The following is an 11,038-nucleotide window of genomic DNA, read 5'->3' as shown; positions in this document are numbered from 1 at the left end:
AAAAGTGGTTTTTAGCCATTTTTAGAAAAATGCATATTTTGCATATTTATGCATAATTATGCACAATTTTAATCTTCTGAGATTTTTTTCCCTTACTCTCTGAGACAATACCTACCACCTCCAAAAAGAATTAGGATCATAAATGCTTTAGTTTTCGGTCCCGCTATCTACACTAACTAACACACACACACATTACGAAAATATGGGAGTTGACTAGAAGAACCCGGCTACAATGTAGCGGTTTGGTTATCCACCAGTCTAAATCTCCCTCCTCTTCATCCTGCCAGCTAACCACCTTCCCCCTGCCCCTAAACCCCCCCCCCCCCCCCCACTCCAACTCTCTCCCCCCAAATGCTCAGAATCATCTGAAATGCCGAGAAAAGTGTTTTTTAGCCATTTTTAGAAAACGCATACTTTGCATAATTATGCATATTTCAATTTCCTGCTATTTTTCTGGTCCTCTCTGGAACAATACCTACCACCTCCAAAAAAATTAGGATCATAAGTACATTTTTGCAAAAATGCATATTTTGCATAATGCAAAACATTTGAGTCCCAGAAAAAATTTTTTTTATATAGGTGAAAAAAATCAAAGATGCTCAGAATCATCTGAAATGCCGAGAAAAGTGTTTTTTAGCCATTTTTAGAAAACGCATACTTTGCATAATTATGCATATTTCAATTTCCTGCTATTTTTCTGGTCCTCTCTGGAACAATACCTACCACCTCCAAAAAAATTAGGATCATAAGTACATTTTTGCAAAAATGCATATTTTGCATAATGCAAAACATTTGAGTCCCAGAAAAAATTTTTTTTATATAGGTGAAAAAAATCAAAGATGCTCAGAATCATCTGAAATGCCGAGAAAAGTGGGTTTTTAGCCATTTTTAGAAAAATTCATATTTTGCATAATTATGCATAATTCTAATCTTCTAGGATTTTTCCCCCTTACTCTCTGAGACAATACCTACCACCTCCAAAAAGAATTAGGATCATAAGTGCTTTAGTTTTACACACACATTACGAAAATACGGGAGTAGATATAAATAGTCCGACTGGTTGATTGATTGATTGATTGATTGATTGATTGGTTTTAGTTAAACTGTTCACCTGCCGTTACGACACGAATTTTCCAGCCATCGTTGACTCAACCGAGCCGCTGCTTCGGAGGGCGGAAAAAAAGGCAGCTTAGATGCTTTTCTTCCAATTCAAAGTAGCCCAGCTGCATACTTTGGTTAAACAGCTAAACGCATATATGACTTAATTAATTAGACGGCAAACTATGATTAAGTGAAGATCAGCCCCGTAGCGAGAGTTTGTTTTTCCTTACCCGCCACACTAGATGCTAAGCTAGCCCTGCTAGCTAGGACTCCGTACCGTTAACGCCAACGGCTAAAACGAAGAAGTCTTGCCGACGACGATAAACGTAATTAACTGGCCTCAATAATAAGAGATCCGTGTGACCAGAAAGGTGTCGCTTGTGATATCTGGGTATCATAATAATCTGCCCTTGAAAACGTCGTCGACTTACCTGCCGATAAACGTCCGTCAAGCCTTCCGCCGCTTCACTCGGAACGCGCACATCCGCCGACCGGAAGTCAGCGTGACCTGCAATCAGGCTGCAGCCGTTCCGCTTCACTCGGAACGCGCACATCCGCCGACCGGAAGTCAGCGTGACCTGCAATCTGGCAGCCGACGCTGCAGCCGTTTAGCTTGGTTTAGTTTACCCAGCCGGGTGGGGGCTTCAAATATCAAGAGATGAAAATCTGCTTAAACATGTTGAATATAATTTAGTTGTATAATGCAAATAATGATGAAATAAAAGTGTGGTCAGTCTGTCAGCAGCCATTAAATATTGGTTCAAATGGTGTTTGGTTGATTTCTGTCTGAATACTGTTGCGGGACAGCTCCCTGACGGATAGTGACAGACAGACAGTCTGACTAAAGTAACGCGAGACCCTGTTAGCCAATGAGAAGAGACTTAGGAATGCGTGCGTGCTGCCTATTGTTATCCATCGCACAGCACAGCGTGGGTTAGTTGTTATAGTGGTTTACAGACTGTCACACAGTGTTAGCTTAGCATAACGTGTTAGCGATCAGACGTAACATTCCTGACTCCTACACCTCGACTGAGCTGACGCAAGACAGTGACTAACCAGCGACGACCATAATAGAACCAGTAAGAGTGATTACCAGCCCCCAGAGAGAGATCAGAGTGTGCAGCCAGTGACAGTGCGAGTGTCTGCAGAGTGAGACCATCCCAGCCAGGCTAGCCAGCGTCCGTCATCGTCTGCAGACTGCAGGAGCAGTGCAAGGTGGGTTGCTAAACCCGTAGCCTAGCCCGGCTAATTAACGCCAGAGACTGTGTTGTCGCACCATAATTCCCAGCCTCCAACTACTTAATATAAGAACATCTAAACCCAGTCCCGCGACAATACATATACTTCCTGTCTGAATACATATACTTCCTATCTGAATACATATACTTCCTGTCTGAATACATATACTTCCTGGGTGAGGGGCGCCGACCAAACCATACCTTATGTAAGCCCTCAAACTTGTTGTGAGCAGCATTAAATATTGGTTCAAATGGTATTTGATTGATTTCTGTCTGAACACATATACTTCCTGTCTGAATACATATACTTCCTGTCTGAACACATATACTTCCTGGGTGAGGGGCGCCGGCCAAACCATACCTTATGTAAGCCCTCAAACTTGTTGTGAGCAGGTGACCTGAGGCTGCTGTCTGATTGGCTTCTTCAGATTTGTCAGGGGGCGCAGTTCTGTGGCGCCCCAGACACGCCCACTTTTATTGGCAGCGAATTGTTATTGTTTTTGATCTAATGTGACTGGACAGTTCTCGTGTCTGTCAATCATGTTCACACCACCACGACGCCTTGTCTCGACTGTCAATCATCCACCGTCTACCAACCCTGATAAAATCTATAGGCTACATTGTCCTTAATAACTCTGTGACTGCGTTAAAGCAGCTGTCAGGTGTGCTGCGTCAAGGTGAATTGCGCCGCCCCAATATTTTTTAGCACCAGCCGCCACTGCAGATAAAAATAACCAGACATTTAGTTCAAGTTTTAGGTGCAATTCGTAATCTAACAATCCCACTACTGCCATGGTTAAATGCTATAGATAGGGGAATCACAGCACGTGCCAAACCTCAAACAATTCATTGTTCGTTCGTTCGTTCGTTCGTTCATCTCATTAATATCGATGACACTTTGAAGTCACTGTGTCCTCTGATGTTGCCATATAATAGGAACAATAATAATAATAATAATAATGTCATATTGATTTCTAGTCTGTTTTGATTAAGAACACCTGTTTTTAACATACTCAGACCAAGTGTCCCAGCCAGCAGCTAATGTAATGAACTAAAATAAAACTGATGAGTTTTGCTTTGAATTTGTCTTCCCTAGCTCTAAATGCACACAAACGGTTGCTGGAGCCTATCCCAGCAGTCATTGGGAGGCAGGCAGGGCGACACCCCGGTCAGGCTGCCAGTCCATCCCAGCCATAGTTTACAATTTACATTGACCATATTGAAAATAACGGTAAATAAAAATTACTCAATAAGACAAAACTCACAAATACTATTTGGAAATACGAATTATTAAAGTGCATTTTTAACTCTGTTACACCCACCCCCACTGAATTTCATCAAATTTGAGCACCGTCTATCCAGTATGCATCAAAGAAAACACTACAAATTGACAATTTACAAAGGGCCAGCATAAAAAACAAAACAAAAACAAAAACACCAAATGTATCCCATAAGGATGAAGTGGTATGAGAGCAGCGGTTATCCCTCAGGGTGCCTTGTACACCCAACAAGACCCTAACACATTGTAGTGCAGGCCCATGACAGAGAAGACAATGAAAACAGAGGAACACTACACCAATACAAAAAACATTTGGACCCATAAAGGCATAGGCTATCTGATTAAGGTGTTAGTCAGCAAAAGCCCGGAACACAGATTTTCAGACAGCCTTAACATTGAAATTGTCCTGAACAACATCCTGCCTGGACATGGTTTCTATGAGCCTGTTCACAGGTTTGACTAGGCGATCAAATCTTGACCTGACCTGTGTCTGTGTTTTAGAAGGACCACAGTGTGTGAGTGAGGTCTGATCAACAGTTTGCAGAGCGTCTGGTGTGTTGTCTGTCTGTGTCATGGTGTTGAGAGCAAGGTTTGGTTGTCACACATTTGCTGGAACGTCCACAGCAGTCACAGGGCTGGAGTCACAGGTCACAGGCGTCCTGGGGGTCAGAGGACACACTTCTTCTATCAGTAATGTCTGCCTCTGACAGACTTGGTGTAGACAACTGTGTAATCCATTCTATGGTTCTCCTCTCAGAGTCCACAGGCTCCGGATCAGTCAAGGGGCCCTGTCCCTCTCCCACAGACACAGGTGAGTTTCCATCTTCTTCAGCATCAAGGCTTCCACTATCTGCACAGAGAGCCTTGCTCTTTCTCTCAGACAATCTCTCTCCTGTCTTTCCCACATCACCAGTTCCTGGAGTTGAGGATTCTGTAACAGGCATGGATGAGGTAAGGTCAGACATTTCACGTATGCCCCCCACAGGAAATAAATTGGCCAGCATCAACAGATTCCTGTGGCTCACCTTCTCCAGGTCCAGTGATTGTGTCTCGGATCCTGTATGTGTGCGTCTCTGTGTTCATGTCCACCACAGTGTAGATGGTTGATTCCCACCGATCAGCAAGCTTATTTTTACCTCTTTCCTTCTTTTTGGCCAAGAGCACTCTGTCACCGATCTCCATTTTGGATCCCTTTACCTTCCTGTTGTACAGCTGAGCATATCTATTCTGCTCTTTTGCAGCATGGTGCTGGGCAATCACCATCGCTTCTTTCAGACCATTGGCGAGACATGCCACATACTTATCAAAGCTCGTAACAGCAGTCATGAAGGACAGTACGAAAGAGGACATCAACAGGTAGGCGAGGGACCAAACATGAGGTAAAAGGGAGGATAGCCCGTTGTCTCATGGGCTGTGCGGGTGTACATGAACACCAGAGTCTGCAAGCGTCGCAGCTAGTCAGCTTTCTCTTCAGGGGACAACGCACGGATCATGCCACCCAAGGTCCGATTGAATTGTTCCACACTCCCGTTTCCCATTGGATGGTAGGGGGTTGTGTGTGATTCCCTGACACCCGAGACCCTGAGGAGCTCACTTTTCAACTGACTCTCAAAGTTAGCACCTTGGTCACTATGGATCCTTTCTGAGAATCCGAAGACACCGAAATGCCAGTCCCGGAGAACCTTTGCCACCTGCTTAGCTGTCTCGTCTTTATATGGAAACGCCTTAGCCATCCTTGTGGAATGGTCTGTTATAACCAAGACATCAACAGAATTGTTTCTGGGGTCTTCAGGACCAAAAGCCAATACAGACCAGCTCCAGTGGCCTGGTTGACATTATGCTCTCCAGAGGAGCCCTTCCCTCAGGCTTGACTGTCTCGCTGACGATGTATCGCTGACAATGATGAACATAGTCTCTCGCATCTCTGTCTAGGTTTGGCCAGAAAAACCTCTGTCTCGTCAAACTGAGGCTCCTGAACTGAGCTTGGTGTCCGGCTCCATCATGAACTCCTTGTAGAACCTCAGTCTTAAGTGTGTCAGGGACAACATATTGGAAACGCTTTGCCTTGGTTTTCTGGTCCCTTGAAATCCTGTACAGCACACCATTACTTAAGGTGAGTGTTTCAAGTATCGTGTGACAGAGACAGACTCTTTAAGTCTCTCTCTCTCTCCTAGAAGGCCTCCGACGTCTCTCAACATAGGACAGGACACGAGAGAGAGTTCTATCCTCCAACTGCTTATCAAAGAGGTCCCTCTCAGTGTTGGCAGGTAAGGTGTCCTGACCAGGTGGAACCAACTGAGGTAGATGCTGCAACGCTTCAACAGCACAGGCCCTTGGACCAGCATCCCACTCAATGTGAGACTGTAGCACAGCAGACCCATCCTTCATTGCAACAGACCAAGCAAGCATGCGAATTGGACTGCATGTAGACGGGGCATTGTTACTCATTGGAGAGGGTTTCTTGTGACCACTTGATGACCGGAAGGAATTTTGGACAGAAGTACTCGACACGTCTTTGACCTCAGTGAGAAGACCTGCTTAGAGTTCAGCGAGCAGCCTGTGGCCAACACTCTCCTTGACAAATGGCATACGGCCCAGAGAATCAGCTACAATGTTCTGCTGACCTGGGACATATTTGATATCAAAGTCGTAACTTGCCAACTTGGCTACCCAGCGTTGCTTACAACAATCTAGCTTCAGCTTTGTCAGGATGTGAGTCAACGGGTTTTTGTCTGTCCAGACTGTGAATTTATGGCTTTTCAGCCAATGACTGAACTTATCACAGATTGACCTTTCAAAGCCAGAAATTCCAGACGGTGAGCTAGGTAGGTTCTTTTAGGACTGAGATAAGGACTTGTTGGTGAAAGCAATGGGTCTGGCTCATGCTTCATCCTCTTGAATTTGAGACAGAACAGCACCTATGCCATCCACGGACGCATCAATTGACAGCATGAAAGGACGAGTGAAGTCAGGGTGAGCCAGGACGACACTGTGAAAAAGTGAAGCCTGCAGGTTTTCAAAAGCCTGTTCCTACTCCAGTGTCCAGTCCGATGCACAAAACCTCCTGCTTGACAGTTTATTTTTATGTTTGTCTCTTCTTTTCTCACCCTTCAGCAGATTAAAGAGTGGCTTGGTGATGGCAGAATATCTAGGCACGAAGGGTTGATAGTAATTTATCACGCCTAAAAAGGATCTTATCCGTTTCTGGGACGGGGTCACGCCATCAGTCTCCACGAGGTCAGTGCTTGTCATGTTTGTGACATTCTCAACCTTACTTGGGTCTGTTGAAACACCACTCTCACCTATTATGTGGCCAAGAAACTTCACAAATCTCCTGAGGAAGAAGCACTTTTTGGGGGCCAACTTCAAGTTATGGCTACACAGCTTGTCAAACACCATCTCCAGGCGCAACAAGGCAACCCCCTCATTAGGTACAAACGCCAACAAATTATCCAAATAGCATAGCAGACTCAAATAGTTTTGGTCCCCAAAATGCTGGTCATCATGTGCATAAAGCTCCCAGGGCTGTTGCAGAGGACCTACGGCAGACAGTTATAGTCATACAGGCCCATGGGAGTAGTAAAGGTAGAGTACTTCCTGTCATCCTCATGGAGTGGCATGTTGTAAAATCCAGAAGTCAAATCCATTGTGCTGAAGAGGCAGTTGCCTCCCAAACAATCTGCCTGGTGGGGAAGGGGGTGAGCGTCCTTCAGGGTCCTTTTATTCAACCAGCAAAAGTCTGTACAGATACGGAGATCTCAATTTTTTTCCACAAAAGCACCAATGATGATGCGTATTCACTGGTCGATTTTCTGATGGACTTCTTTTCCTCCATCTCGCTTAGTACTAGGTGCAGCTTATGGTTCTGGCCAGGAGGCACTCTCCTGTATGGGAGCCTTAATGGTTTGCTGTCTGACGGGTGTATGCAATGTACAAAGCCCTTCGCCTTCCCACAGTCAAGATGCTGGTGTGAAAAGATGTCCAAAACAAGGTCAGCCATCCTCCTCTTACAGACCACTGACACTTCACATGACTCAATGTCAACAGTACTGGGCCCAAATTACCTGAGCTGGTCTTTGGCAGAATTTGCATCAGCAGTAGGTGGCACAGCTGATTGGATGCAGCTGACCAGGGGAACCTCCGAGCAATCAGCAACATCCATGTCCTCAAATGCTTCACAAGAGTAAACATTAGCCATTGTGCCTCAACACCACAGGCCTGTCAGATGTGTTGATGAGCTTTAGTGGGACCCACCTGTCTCCCCACAGTAGAGTTACAATCCTTGCGGCCAATACACCTCTAGGAGCTGAATGGGACGACGTGGGTCCGGTCATAATGGTGCTGCCTGGGGAAACAGCAGTGTTTTTGGACTGTTTTCCCCAGATGAGATATTTACAGCCAAGCTCGAGGCAAGCAGCTGAGTTACACCTGACTGTACCAACCTTATCAGGAATATCTTCACCTTTCCAGGGGTTCAGACCAGACAGCATAGAGAGGAAATGTTCAGTTTCTGGGTCTCTGGTTAGGCAGGGGCCAGACACTGTCTTTTATAATATTGGTCCCTAGTGTCGACTCATCATGCTGTCCCAGGACAACAAGTGTGGGAACCAACATCTTACAGCCATACACTTCCATCTCCACATCAAAAGCACACTTGGGCTTAACACAAAGTCCGCCACATCCAACAAGAACTACATTCACATCAATCTCTTTTTGATCCGTTATCACCCCAGCTTTTCTCAGTTTTATCTCAGCTATTTCACTGATGCTGCAGGCCATTGAACCACTGTCCAACATGCCACCCATTTTCACTGTCCCACCCATCGTCACAGGTGTGTAGAAAAGACTGTCACTACTGCCAACTCTGTGAATATTTGGATAAACACCAACTTCAGATCCGTTACATGAGTCTCTCACAGACATGTAAACTATCTCAGCATCAGACATGTCATCAGTTTGGGAGTTTGTGGTGCGACCTGTACGGCCTCCCTCCAAATACAGGTCGACTAGTTCCCCTCAGACTGGGATTGGGAGGAGTAATTGGCAGAGCAATTCAGTCTGATGTGGCCAGGGGCGAGGCAGGCAAAACACAGTCTCTCAGACAGGCAGTGTGAAGTGGTGGTGTGGCTTGGGTCATTACAGACTTTACAAACTGCTCCTCTGGAACACCTATCACGAGAGGCACACTGGAGCCTTCCTGCTCGAATTGGATGAGAAGTATTGCGCGACAGCATTTTCTCCATCATCTCTTGAAACATGCTGATCATACGAGCGAGACATCTCTCCTCTGACGGTTGGAGATTTTGTGCCACAGCTGGTATAGAGTCATGGCTTGGAGCATGTTGGGATTCACCTTTAACTGGGACAGACGCTGGAGAGGGGCAAGGAGGATGACACACATGATGCTGGACTTGGAGCGAGGAAGGGGAGGGACTCGGTGTGTGGCACTGTTCAGACGCTACCAGCCTTGCTGATGTTGGACTGGGCTGCTCAGAAGTGACAGTGGTGATGTGGCTTTTTAGCTGTGCAGCACCAGTAGCTCTGCCACTAGCCCTCAACTCTCTCTAATAATCATCAATCCTCAGCTGAACATCACGTGGGGTCCACTCGTGAATTGGCTTACACTTTAGAGTGCAGGATAGCTCTGGGTCAGGGCAGTGTTTAACAAACATGAGAGCCACTTCATCATTCATGTTCTCCATCTGCTTCCCTTGTCTGTACAGGCCCCCCATGAGCTAGGTCCGCTGCTTTGTTCAGCCTTATCCAGTAGTCGACTGGGTTTTTTCTGTGCTTGGGCAGAGTAGCACAGAAGTCTGCGAGGGGGAGACATGAGGGGGCATCACTGAAATAGTGGAGAAGGACATTCAGGTTTCTGTTTAAAGGTCAAGTGCAGGGTCACTACGCAAGGCAATCTTCACATCTGCAGCCTTGCCCATTAAATGGCTCATAGTTTCTTCTGCTCGGTCACACACAGGAATCTCCTGATTTCTGAGATGAGTTTTAGTCATGTCAGTCCAGTCCTGGACCAAGTATTTGTCAGAGCTGTCACCTCTGAATGTCTGGAGTCCTTTATCAGAGTTAACATGGACTATCACATGTGGACGATCATGTCTGTTAACATCGCAGTGCTTGTTCTGTGTCGTAGAAGTAGTCTGGTGGTCACTGTTCATGTTTACAACACCAGCTGACATCAGCTTCGCAATGATGGATTCGCCAATTTGAGCACCTAACTGCCCAACCATGTCTGCGAGATGGTGAATGGCATCAACAGCACTGCCAGGTGTGGAAGTGTGGGGACCCTCCCTCTCGAACCCACTAACAGGATCACAACCTGGGCTCTGACCTAACCCTGTGTCTGCGTAGCCATCAGATATGAACGCAAGGGGTTGTTTTCCAGCATTTATTTCCTCCCTCGGCAATGCAAAACGGCAATGTCTGATCTCATTTTCACAACAAAGTTTTAACTCCACCCATTTTATCCATCAATGCATCCATGCAGCCATCCATCCATTATCTAACTCGTTCCTCTTCAACATTTAAATTGAACCATGAAAAATATACAAAGGGAAAAACAGTGCCACCCGGTGGGCAAAGCAAAAGGTGCATGGGGGTTGGGTTACTAAACAGAGACAATGAGGGACTACATGTCCAATCTGGCCTGGGAACGCCTTGGGATCCCCCAGGAAGAGCTGGGGGGGGGGTGTTGCTGGGGAGAGAGGGATGTCTGGAGTGCCCTACTTAGCTTGCTGCCACCGCGACCTGACCCTGGAGAAGCGGCTGAAGGTGAGCTGAGATGAGATGAGAATCTACTACACAAACTCCACACAGAAAGGACTTGGGACGGCCTGGGGTTTGAACACAGGACCTTCTTGCTGTAAGGTACCAGTGCTAACCCCTGGGCCACCTTGCCGCCAACATGGAGCACCTGGGGTTCGAACTCAGGGCCTTCTTGCTGTGAGGCACCAGTGCTAACCCCTGGGCTACCTTGCCGCCAACATGGAGCACCTGGGGTTCGAACTCAGGGCCTTCTTGCTGTGAGGCACCAGTGCTAACCTCTGGGCCACCATGGAGCCGACATGGAGCACCTGGGGTTCGAACCCAGGACCTTCTTGCTGTAAGGTACCAGTGCTATCCCCTGGGCCACGGTACCACCGACATGGAGCACCTGGGGTTCGAACTCAGGGCCTTCTTGCCGTGAGGCACCAGTGCTAACCCCTGGGCCACTGTGCCGCCGACATGGAGCATAAAAGCATAGCCAACATAAAGCTTGACATAGTTAACAGGAACTCGACTCAAGCCCCAGATTTTGCTCGTCTCCAGCTTCCATTTCTGCACCACAGATAGTCTGTCCTCTTTGTGAGACAGGCTGTTTCCCTGTCACTTAGCAACAGTTCTGTCTCCTGTCTCTGGCAACACAGAT

The sequence above is a fragment of the Lampris incognitus genome, chromosome 2 (assembly GCF_029633865.1).
Source record: "Lampris incognitus isolate fLamInc1 chromosome 2, fLamInc1.hap2, whole genome shotgun sequence".
NCBI lineage: Eukaryota > Metazoa > Chordata > Actinopteri > Lampriformes > Lampridae > Lampris > Lampris incognitus.
Note: the sequence above shows the minus strand (reverse complement) of the source record.